General features: G+C 39.6%; 1 protein-coding gene across 2 annotated transcripts in view; it reads left to right on the top strand.

The window, feature by feature from the left end:
* LOC148534450 (alpha-1,4-N-acetylglucosaminyltransferase-like) overlaps positions 1–12,868 on the top strand; it is a 118,969-nt gene that overhangs the window by 13,481 nt on the left and 92,620 nt on the right. The window contains exon 1 of one of the 2 annotated variants that reach the window (XM_088466869.1): positions 3,208–3,307. The exons of the other annotated variant lie outside the window; for it this stretch is intronic. The gene's annotated coding sequence lies outside the window, so the exon portion shown is untranslated. Of the gene's footprint in view, positions 1–3,207; positions 3,308–12,868 lie in introns of those variants that run through there. 2 annotated transcript variants of the gene reach the window in all.

Here is a 12,868-nt window from a genome sequence, read left to right as displayed (position 1 = left end):
GTAGGGGAGGAATGGTGGGAGGAGTGTGCAGGGGAGGTGGGGGAGGAATGCTGGGAAGAGTGTGCAGGGGAGGTAGGGGAGGAAAGATGGGAGGAGTGTGCAGGGGAGGTAGGGGAGGAATGGTGGGAGGAGTGTGCAAGGGAGGGTGGCCACCAAACACGCCCTCTGCTAGCTCATCTGCATTGTCCTAATAGATAATGTATATGAAAATGTAATAACATTTTTAGTAGCTACAACATTACAATAAATAAATATCTTCACTTTAAATGTGTATCTATGTATATCACTCTTTCAATTGTATATATATATACATATAAATCTCTCTCTCTCTCTCTCTATATATATATATATAGATGTCCTGACGAAAATTCTTCAAATAGAATTGAAACGTTGACGAGCGGAAACACGGTGTTTTATTCTTGATGTTTTGCTTGAGTGCAACCTGAATTTATTCTGACTTTATTCTGAAGTTATTCTGACTATATATATATATATATATATATATATATATATATATATAGATAGATAGATAGATAGATAGATAGATAGATAGATAGATAGATAGATAGATAGATAGATAGATAGATAAATATCCGGTGGCAATGCACAGAAAAAAAGACCAGCACGCTTTTTATAAATGCAAAAAAGACATAGTAGTCATATTGTATTGTATAAACATATACAGTATCAGGGGTATTCAATTTGAATCGAAAATTTCGGAATCGGCAAAAAATTATCACTGATGACGTCATTTTCGTCGATTTCAATTATCCCCGTATTCAATTTCAAAGACTTTTCGCAGGTTCGAAAAGTCTTTGAAAAAAAACGGGGATAACTTTTCACCCCTGAATAGGTGGTGAAAAAAAGTGCAGAATTGGGGTTTAGGGGTGCAGGCTTAAAAAAAAAAAAGCCTGCAACCCTGGGAATGTCATTTAAAAATAAACTGTGTCAAAAAAAGTTCAAAAAAAATAGGGACACCCAAAAAAAATTATTTAAAAATTGAGGTGGAAAAAAAATGGAAAAAAGGGTTTAAAAATAGGGAAATAGGTTCAGGGCTATTCTGCAAGTATGTGGCAGGTGTTTTCTAGAGTAGGCTATTAACGGCAGGTGCATTTTTGCAGAATTTTTTAAAAATTACTTTAGGGACATAAAAATATGCTAGTACCAATTTTCATGTACCCTAAATTTGAAGGGACCACTTATAAAAACAAAAAAAATAACCTAAGTGCTCTTCTGCATCACTTCTTCAATGTCGGGGAAAAAACACCTGCCGCTGCTATTTAAAACCCCGACTTTCATTTGCAGGCTAAAACGGGGGCACCCATAGTGATCCCCCATGTTTTGACAGCTTTAGGTGGTCCTACGATTTATTCCAGGTAAATCCAGTTTTTTTTCGCCTGCTCCTGTTTTCGTAGCTTTTTACTTGAATACGGGGATAAAGCGGGCGCGCCCGATACTTTATCCCAGGAAAATCAGCGATGTGGAGCGAAAAGTCTAGCACAGACTTTTTGCTCCAAAATGAATACCCCTGTATGTAATAATCCACTAAAGGCATGTCACTGTGTAACAAGGCAGCATGTATACTAAAACAATGGTCAACCTAACACTTTGTTGTAAAAAACAATGACTGTGTGGACCAGCAAAGACGTGTAGTATACTTATCAATGGCCTGGTGACTTAAAATGCAGAAAAGGTGGTAGATGGCCCGACGGCCATTTCGGTGTGTTTACACCTTCATCATGGGCACACTTACCCCAGAAAAATGTACTGTATAAACAGAAGAAAGGGCGCCAACCTGAAAATCAAGCAAAGACACTCACCTGTACTGTGAACCACGAGACAACGCATCCCGGAAGTGTATCTCCGGACTCCTGCATGGAAGCGGCGTGTCATCACACCTCGGAGACAAACGCGGCGCTGGGACCAGCGCTGGCATGAGACTAAGGCGCATAGCAATGACGTAGCAGTAACCTAGGTGACCTTAATAAACTATATTCAGCTCTAGCCTGGTGCAATCATTGACACCAAAAGACAGTGTCCTGCTGGAAGTCTGGTTGATGCCCCTCATAAATTATAAACACGAACATGACATTGACAAAAACAACTAATTCTTAACCCCAAATAATTTAAAGACTACTGTATCAAAAAAATGTGAGAAAATAACTGAACATAAATAACCATTCTATGTAATAACTATACAACAAATAAAACAAAAGCATTTTAAAGATATTTTAGAAAAAAGAAAAAAAGAAACATAGAACACATTCTACCCCAAATATATAAAACTAATGAGTTAATTAAAAAATCATACACAAAAAAAGGAAAAAAACTTGTTATTAAAGAAATAAAGTCCAACAAAAATGCAGGAACCGAAGGCTGGTGGAGTGTTTGTAATAATATAAATCATGAGCAAAAACTTATTACTATCATAAAAAAACAATGAATGAGATCATTTAACAGTATATAAACTTTTGGGACATGACGGATCTTGATGCCGGTGATTTGTTGGGAAGAATACATTTTCCTGATGAAGATGTGTCAAAGATTCTTTTTTCCAACACTGAATCTCTGAAGTTTGACTCGGATACACCAAATGAAGTCTTTTCAGACCTCGTTAAACTGAAAAAAAGACAGGTTGAGCTTAACCTACACAGAGTTACACTCTCCCAGTACCACAAGATAAAATTAATACCAAGAGGTTTTCGTATTCGAAACCAACCGACTATTGGTCGGACTAATAAAGATTTTTGTAAACAATGTTGCTCTATAATAAATCAATGCAGCTTCGACCTGATGCTATTGATGATCCAACAGGTCAACGCCGACCTTATGATTCTTGACAAAGAAATTTTAGCATGCGAACATAAAGGCACCAGTGTTCTCCAGAGTGATGATTCTTGTGATTGGTTCACAAAATTGGATAATTGGCCAGGGCACCAAAAAGTCTAGTTACGGCTCTGTCATCCATAACCTGTTCACAGTGCTTTAGGTCAATACAGAGAGAATTTAATAACAATTCTACCTTCAGGGCAAAATACCATGCATTTAATGTACTCAATTCATAGAAAGGTGTTTCACAATTATGCCCTGAGCTACAGTATATACATGCTTTGTTAATACATGGTATGAGGGAGTGACTTGCGAGGTCTAGGGTTGTACGTTATGTACTCTAAAAACTAGGTTGCTGTCATAGTTTATAGACTACATTGTGTGAGCACCTTTTCAACATAACAGATCCTGATCATATAATTCTTATGAGTATATCTGGGGGTCCGTGGTCCATCTTGATAGTAACCTGCTGACACTGGTAAGTTTGTTACTTGAGGACTTTCATAATATCATTTGTTTTCCATTTCCTATAATCTGCAAGGCCAGGATCCATTATGAATCATAATTTCATATATACTGAGGGTCTGATTCAGAGCCAGGTGCCCACTATTGGAGCCACTAACGCATATTTTGCATTTGTCTTTATGCTAATGCCACAGCTGACCTATGCAGCACTAAGATGCACCATGCAGCACTAAGATGCACCATTGGTAGCACCATCAGAGATTGCTCCAGCCCTACGGATTTGCAGTATGTATGTCTGGACAAAGCCACCGGTGCCAATGCAAATGGGATAAAAAATGCAATTGCTGACCGCGACATGCCCACGGCACTCCTGCGTCTGGCTAGACATCTCCTCTGTTATCAGCCATAAATGGCCATCGAAATTACTTCTCTTTGCATCCAAATTGGTTCTGCATCTTTTGGTGGTAACCATCGGGCCATGTGCGCAGTGCAACTCAATTAGAGGCGAAAAGCCACGATCAGCAAAAAAGTTTCACCTATTGCCGATTTTCGCCTGTTTGCATCTTATCTCCATATTCAATTCCGGGACCAATTCGCCTAAGCGGAAACTCAATCCACTGAAACAGGCAGAATGAATGGCAGGCGGAAAAAAGTGCAAAATCACTATTTTGGGGTGCAAATGTGGGGAATTCATTCGCCACCCCCCCCCAAAGGACAAATCAGCCAAAAAAAACAAAAAAAACCTTAGAACACCCCAAAAAAGACATGCCATTCTTGGGGCAAAAATTAAAAAAATGGGGGACAAGAATGAAAAATAGGTCTCTTGGGGGGGGGAGCTGTATGGATAGGTCAGGTGTTTTTAGGATTGCAGGTGCATTCAGCAGGTGGATCTTTTACATTTAAAACTGCCTTTAGAGACATATAAAAATGCTAGCACCCATTTTCAAGTACCCCAAAATTTACAGGACTATTTATTGTCCACAAAAAACACTGTTTTATATCATTCTTCACCACTTTTACAAATAATGCTTCTAGAAAGATTTTAACACAACTTAAGGACACAAAGTACATTTACTAGGGCTAATAGTACACATCTGTAATGATTTCCAGTGTCAGTGCATCTTATTTTGGGGTACAGAATGATTTCCCCAATCTATTCAGTACTTTCAGCCTGTTATGCATTTGCCTATTTTCATTTTCGTCTGTTCTGTAAGTGAATAGGGCGAATCGCGGGGACGAACATGCCGCAAATTCACGTCTCAAATAGGCAAATGCGGTGGAAAGTACAATAGGCGAAAAGTTTCAGACATTTCACAACTAATTGAATATGGGTCAAGTGTTTTGGTGCATTTCACCCTGTAACATCAGGTGTTACTGCAAAGAATCAGCCTTAACACATTCATTAAAATACATGATCATTGAGGAAATACAGAAATATTTGATTTTGCATCATCAGCCCACCCCTTAGTATGTAATTAACACTTATTATTCGTCATAATCAAATGGTTTTCTTTAATACCTTATTGTTTTGTTCAATTTGTATATTGCAGTTAGGGCATACTTGCCGACTATCTGGCTGCTCCTTCCGGGAGGGAGCAGCCAGATCGGCAGAACAGGGGGCGTGGCCGGCAAAAGGGGGCGTGGCCCGACGGGCTGAAGGCAGTTTCCGGGTGTGACAGGGGGCGGGGCCACGCGATCGTGTCATTTTGGCCCCGCCCCCGCTACACAATGCCGAAATACAGGCATTGTGAAGCAGGGGGCGGGGACAAAATTACGCGAATCGCATCAGCGGCCCCCCGCTGAAGGGGGTTTATCAGGTACTGGCGGGGGGGAGACAGGGGATCGGCGGCATGCGGGAGGCTTGCCTGACTTTCCGGGGGGGCGGGAGCTGCACCCGTTTATCGGGAGGCTCCCGCCCGAATCGGGAGGGTAGGCAACCCTGAGTTAGGGCATTGTGATTGGATAAGAAAATTAAAGTTTTAAGTGTACAGTACCTGCCCTGGATGCATTTTGCCAGCCTGAGACCCATTATTGACAGTGTGGAGCGCACTATCCCATCTGGGGCTGGTAAAAAGAGATTGTGACAGGGTAGAGAAACTTCAGTAATACTGTAGACTGAGACACATGACTTGCTGACATTACATTGTGTTTCTAGTGTGTGGAAAGTATAAGTACTGTAGAATAGGAGGGAGAGTAATATGTGTATTATTCTTGTGTGTCTGTTTTCATGTTTATTGTCTCACACATGTACTGTGTAAGTGACAGTCTTTGGAGAGTCAGCTTTATGCATTACCATTACGAGCGCGCTGGTTTTTTGCAGTTGACTTACTTATTCTCTTAAAGCCTTGCACAATAGTAGGCAAGCACTGAATACTTATATAAACTTTAAAGATTATTATCAGTCCCATCATTATGTAGTGTGGGATTTGAGTAAACTATTTAGAAAACCCTAGTCCAAATTTTCCAAAAATATTCCAATTGCAATCCTACTACTTACTAGATTCTATAGCTCTTTTTATTATTTTCATTGAATCATAATTGTCTGAAATATTGAAGTATCACATTCCTTTTAAAATGTTCACATCCAATCCCTGCCCTGAGTAATAGGAAATCTACTACATCCCTGTTCTGTGGCATTCTATTTCTGACATCAGTTAGTTCTTGATTTATTAGTGAGAGTAGCATTGAGGGGCAGAGGCGCTAAGATAGGGGGATCAAGTACTAATTACCCGGGCCCAGGCTTGTTGGATGCCCCACCATCCCTCTTGCCTGTCAGCAGCAGAGCACATGTTGCTGTGTGCTGGGCTGCAGTGGGAGACTGGGCCTAATTCAGGTTGGATCACACGGCTGCGTTTGCATGCACCCACTTGCTGTGAAAATATGCTAATGATTACAATAGCACGGCCATCGCAGCACTATACCAAGATGCCCATCACTGTATAAAGCTGCCCACTTTCCATGACCTGCATCTGCAAGTCACGAAAAAATCAGTAACACCAAGTAACATCGGAACAATTCACACAGTTGTGTTTGACCTGATCCTACTTCACAGACTGCTAAACTTCCTGTCGCCATCTAGATCTCTGCCAGCCTATACAATCACAGGGGCTTAATTATGCATGCCTCTGTAATGGCGTTCAAACGATACGCCGACCAACCCCCTCTCCACCCCTAAACATTCACTTCATGTCAATCAATATGCTATTGGACTGCATGCTCACTGCAATTGCTTCCCGATCGAAGCGGCCGGTTTGCACACGTGCACTGTGATGCATACGTATGCACATAGCCAGGGCCGCCGCGAGGCATGTTTGACCAGTGCAGTCAAACAGTGGTGCCACCCCATAGAGGGCACACCCCTCCCAACATCCCGATTTCAGCGGGATAGTTCCACATTTCGGGCAATGTCCCGCTGTTCCACTCTTATGTCAAAGTGTCCCGCGGGTGGTCGGGAGCTTGGGCACCCCCACCGCGACAGCTGTGCCGTGGTGCCTGACCCTGTAGAAGCTGAATAGATGCTGCGTTCATGCACGCGGCATCCATTCAGTGCAGAGAGAGGGCTGAGGGAAGTCTATCTAGGGACGGAGTGCTGGGCTCGCCCCCAGCCTGATGTTACACGGGAGGCATGCCATGCGGGTATGACCCCAAATAACTTCATGTAGGGGGTGTGGCCTATGTTAATTAGGCCTCACTCCCTTTCCAACCACGCACGGCATCGCCGCACGCACAAGATATGGGCGCATAAGTCTCGGTGCGCAGAGCACAAACTTCGACCGGCTGCGTACAAACGTAGACGTGTGATCCAACCTGAATTAGGCCCACTACTCACTGCTGCCGCTGAGCAGCAGCAGTCTCCTCTGCCTGTGGGGGGGAGTGATCACACTGATTGTGCCCCCCAGGATTTGTCCAAGGCTAAAGGGCTCACAGCGCCCCCTCCCTCTGAGTTCCGAACTGAACCGGGACTCAGTTCAACTCGGAACCCCAAAGTGATTCTGAACTCTGTACCTATGAATTTGGTTGTTGTCGGTTCTCTGGGAACAGGACCCGCACATCTCTATTTATAACCTTAGCATTGTACATACTAAAAGCTGGACACTCCGACCAGGGAGCAGTGATGTGCGGTGAGGTGAGGCAGAGCCTTTCCTTCATACTTAGGAATACTCCAGGACTGCACTTCTGATTTAGCCTTTCAATTTGGATTCTTCCACTACCACTCTTGAACTGTGGCCACACCATCCCTACATTGGCTTAGTGCATGCCAAACCCTCCAGCCGCAGCCAAGCTTGAACTCTAACCGTGGTGCTCTACAACAGGGCTGGTGGAAAGACACAGCCGTGAGGCAGATAGCCACAGTACTTACTTGGCTAGCAGGAGCGGTGTTCTCACTGTGCTGCCAGACACGGATCTGCTGGCTACATAGCTTCTTTTCTATACTGATTAATATGCATCTACAGGGATATATTGGAATATCTGTTATCCATGCTGTTGGGAACCATCTTCTATCCAGCCTAGTGCCGTCATTACTATTTTTCAGTGCTACACGTATAATTACTGTTCTTATACAAGTACTGACTCTTTTTGCATTATTCAACTTTTGGACAGCATATATCTCTACTACGATCTATAGCAGTTACATTGTTGCATCCTAGTGGAACATTTTAGTTGTTTTTCCACCTGTCTTTTCATTTTATTTACTATTTATATACACTATGTGGATATCCATGATTGCTTTTTATGAATAGACTGCATGCAATTCAGATTATCATCGTCTAATATTGCTATATTTTATATTGGTAAATATTTGAAAAGATTAATTAAATATTTATTTATGTTATAACCTCTGCAGTGACCTTTGTGTGTGCAGCGCTCTTTCCACCTGCTTTTAACTACTTCACAATTGTGTGTTTTCGGGAGTGGTGAGCAGCAGCCTTCACATTTGGACTAACGATTCCTACCTACCTATACACTCTAAAATAATTGTCGCAATTTAGCGTTATGAGTCGCACAAGAAATAATTGCTTTCAGACTTTGATTGTGGTTCCAAAGCACAAAAAGTTATTATTCAACATAAAACAGATAGTTACACGATGTGATCTTAATACAATTAGCGCAAATAAATTATACAGACCGAAAGTACAGTCGTTACATAGGCATGCTGTCTGGATCCAGATCCCGGCATCAAAGAAGAAACCTCCGTCAACAGCAAAGCAAGAAGACTGAGATCCAGCTTCAGAGAGCGCACATATATACCCTTACAGAGATAGGCAATACAATAGAACAGGTTGGCATAATTCCATTGGTTCTTCTTCCTGGTTCTTCTGTTACAGTATAGTTCAAAGGTTAGTTCTTATGGTCACAATCCAGCCTCCAACAGCCCTTTGTGTCCTTTTTCCCGCTGCATAATAAATCTAAGCTGGCTACATTACAGAGTACATTTTAATGTTTAACATTCTATGGTCCATAGTTTGCAGACACATGTTGCGATCTCCTCACCGATGATACCGGAAATCTGCAAAGACACAGTGGATCAGAACGACACCAAACACAGTCTGCTTACCATGTACTAAACTTTAGATATCAAATAACATTTATTTCACAAATTACTAATACTGAATAAACCTTGAATATTACACTTTAATGCTAGGGAATTATGTAAGTGTGCAGTGTGTAAGTATGGGGGTAGTGGGAAAAGACGCTAGTTAGCATTGTGTGACTACGTGTTTGAGGAGTACACCATGGTACGTGTTTTGCAGGGTTGATCATTTTATATGTTTTAGTGACGGTCTGTATTTGTTTATTGAGGACTTTTAACATATTTCTATTGCGTGGGACTCGCACGACGCTAAATAATAGCATCGCCGTATGTACTTATAATGGACGAGATTTGCTAAAATGGCGCTGGATGGCCAGTCGCAAAATGGCGTCTTATTGCTATTCGCAAAATGGTGTCATGCAGATTTAATTTTAAACCGATTCTGGCTCAGCCAATTATCCAGCTTTGACAGTCCACCCTTTGATAGCAAACAACATGCTTACATACTCTGATTTTAAAATTAATTTAGGCTTACATTATGACATATTATTTAATGTTATATTATAGGATGGCACCAGGTGGTTCTTAAACCATCAATAATGTGTCTTTGGGAGGGACATAAAACTACCCTTATATGCACACCGTGGATCTTGGGAGATCATGGGAAAGATGTGGGGATGCACCAATCCTATAAAGAAAGTCTTGAGGGGGAATAGGGACTTACATTATTTTAAGATGTTTTATAATAACATTTTAATAACACATTTCATGCATGTCTAAATCTTGTACATCATATGATGGTACCTTCTTGTTCAGGGTTGTAATGCAGTCCTACATTTACCTCAGTATTCATATTGTTACTACTGACCACCATCATAATTTCATTCCTTTGATTCACCTTATCTCTACATTTTTCACATTTCAACACAGTAGGAACACACCTGACACATATGCCAATTAAAAAACAATGGGACCTGGTTTTGTTTTTCATGTAAATACAAATGAATAAATACATGAACATAATGTAAATTCTGTGAGGAACTATTCCCATTGTTTTTCAACTATTAAGACTGTGGCTGTCACAGTATTCTTTTTTCCAGCACGAACATATAAATATAGTAAGGCATTAGAATCAGATAAATAATAAAGATTGAAACAACCTTCTAATAATAATATAAAATGGCCACCTTTAGTCTGAGTAAAGATCTAGATATAAGGAGAGATCGCTGGAATGAAGAAATGAATTCCATGTTTTGAGACTCAATACATGAAAATCAAACACAGTGTATGAATAATTGGACAGGAGATCTTATAACATTAAAAAACTTATTGTATAAACAAACCAAAACAGTATGGAACAAAATCACATTTGATAACTATTTGAAACACAATTTAGTACCAAGAGGACTAAGTCCTAGAATCCTCCCTGCATTTGAAATAGATGTGCAAAAGGAATGGGAAACATCTTTATTAAAATGTTCAAAAGATCTGATAAATATTCTGATTAAACATGATGTAAGAAAATTGGATGAAATCTCTAATGATATTAAAAAAACAAGTGAAAAACTAAAAGAATATGAGAGTCAGGACAATTTTAGGAAGATGTATGAGAAATATAAAAAAGATATAGACGAATTTGAAAAATTAATAAAAGATAGAAACAACAAAATATTCAAATGGAATAATAGAACAACGAGACAAGAACGACGAGAATCATCCAATTACACAACATCAGAAATGGAATCCTCTGAAGGAGAAACAATAGAAGCCTCTGGTAGTAAACAATGGGACAAACGTTTTTTAGGAGGGGCTACAATGCAACAGACGGACCTGGCAAAAAACAAGAAGGGGGATCAAGAAACCTAAGAAAGAGAAACAAAAGAGAGTGGGAAGAGAAATTGATGAAGAAGAAATACAAAACACACAAAAAATATTAGAGATGGACACTTTACAAATTATAAACCTATCAGATAAGGTTCTATCTCCAACCCAGATTAATGTATTAAAAAAGGGCCTTACTTTCTGTCCATCAAGGGATTTCAATAGATTTGACATTGAGAAAGATCTACACCTGTTTACGAGGAAACTGCTTTTGAAAAAATTCTTTAGTAAAAAAACAGAGGAATACATAAGCAGTAGTGAAATCATAAACAGAGAATTAGTTGATTTGGAACAAGAAGCTTTAAGAGCTCTGGAAGAACTGGGAGAAGAATCAGTTAGTTCAGCCATCACAGATAGCAAAAAAAGCAAATTGAGAAAGAAATCTAAATTTGTACAGCCCCAAAACATCTGTCCACAAGTACAAATATATCATAATTTAGTATCCAAAGATTTGGATAAAATGATGGAAAACAAAAAGTATTGTCAAAAGCAAAATAATTTAAATCAAGAAGAACGGAAGGCCCTTAAAGAAATTGAGACCTGGGATGAAATAGTAATTAAACCATCAGACAAGGGGGGAATATAGTCCTTTGGCCCCGGAAAGAATATCTTAAGGAGATGTATAGACAGTTAAATGATAGGAAATGTTATGAAAAACTTATTTTCAATCCCACATCAAATTATCAAAAACAATTCCACAAGATCATAAAAGACGCAAGAGACAGAAACATCATTGATAAAGTGGAGTATGATTTCCTTTGGGTAGAAAACCCCCAAATCCCGACCATCTATGCTCTCCCCAAAATTCATAAAAATGACAAACAACCACCAGGTAGGCCAATAGTGTCTGGAATGGGATGTTTAACGGAAAATGCCAGCATATATGTGGACACGTATTTACGTAAATTTGTCATTGAGTTACCATCGTACATAAGAGACAACATTGATGTCTTGAAGAAAATTGAAGATCTAAATGTAACCAATGAGAGCTGGATATGCACATGCGACGTAGAATCACTATATATAAGCATAAACCATGATATAGGAATATGTGCTATTGAATACTTTCTCAAAATGGAAAGAGAGAATTATCACAATGCATTTATATGTGAACTACTGGAATTTATCCTAACAAAAAATTATTTTGTGTTCAATGACCAATTTTTCCTACAGACCCGAGGTGCAGTGATAGGCACTACATGTGCACCGACGTATGCCAATCTGTACCTCGGGTGGTGGGAGAAAGAGTGTGTCTTCAATGAAGAGTTGGAATATTATACCAAGCATATCAATGCTTGGTATAGATATATAGATGACCTCCTCATTTTTTGGGAGGGGCCACAACATCTATTCCTAGAATTCATTGAAAGACTAAATAACAAGTCTTTGAACTTGAAACTAACAATTGAAATGAGTCAAAATCAAATAACATTTTTGGATTTGATCATTAAAACTACAGAACTAGGAGGAATCTCTACAGACATTTTCCGAAAATCTATGGCAACAAACAGTACTCTACATTATGAAAGCTCTCATCTTCTGGCAATCCGGGAAAACATTCCAAAAGGAGAGATGCTTAGGACAAGGAGGAACTGTTCGGATATACAAACCTTCAATGTGAGATCCAAAGAACTAGAGTAACGCCTTTTGAAAAGAAGATATAGTAAGAGGAACATCAGGAAATCATATAAGTATGCAAAAGAAAAAGAGAGAAAAGATTTGTTAACACCTAAAATCAAACAGAATACTGACAATAAAGTCAGATTCATAGGAACATACTGTAATCAATGGAAATAAATTCGTACAACTCTGGAAAGACACTGGCATGTCCTATTGACAGATGAAATATTGGCAAAAGAAATAGGAAATCAAGTTAATATTAGCTGGAGAAAATTACCCAGCTTGAAAGATAAATTGGTACAAAGTCATTTTCAGAGAGATAAAAGGAGAAAAGAGAAAATTAATGGGAGCTATTCATGTGGACGATGTAAAGCATGCGGTTGAGGAATACCACCAATTTCACAGACAAATTCCATCAACTGAATAAAATTCAGGGATATATAAACTGTGATACACAAGGAGTTATATACTGCCTGGAATGTGACTGCAAGAAAAAATACATAGGAATGACCAGTAGAAAACTGAAACAGAGAATATTAG

This window comes from Taudactylus pleione, unplaced genomic scaffold (assembly GCF_031769625.1).
Source record: "Taudactylus pleione unplaced genomic scaffold, aTauple2 ptg000066l, whole genome shotgun sequence".
Taxonomy (NCBI): Eukaryota; Metazoa; Chordata; class Amphibia; order Anura; family Myobatrachidae; genus Taudactylus; species Taudactylus pleione.
Note: the sequence above shows the minus strand (reverse complement) of the source record. Positions and strands in the feature narration are given on the sequence as shown.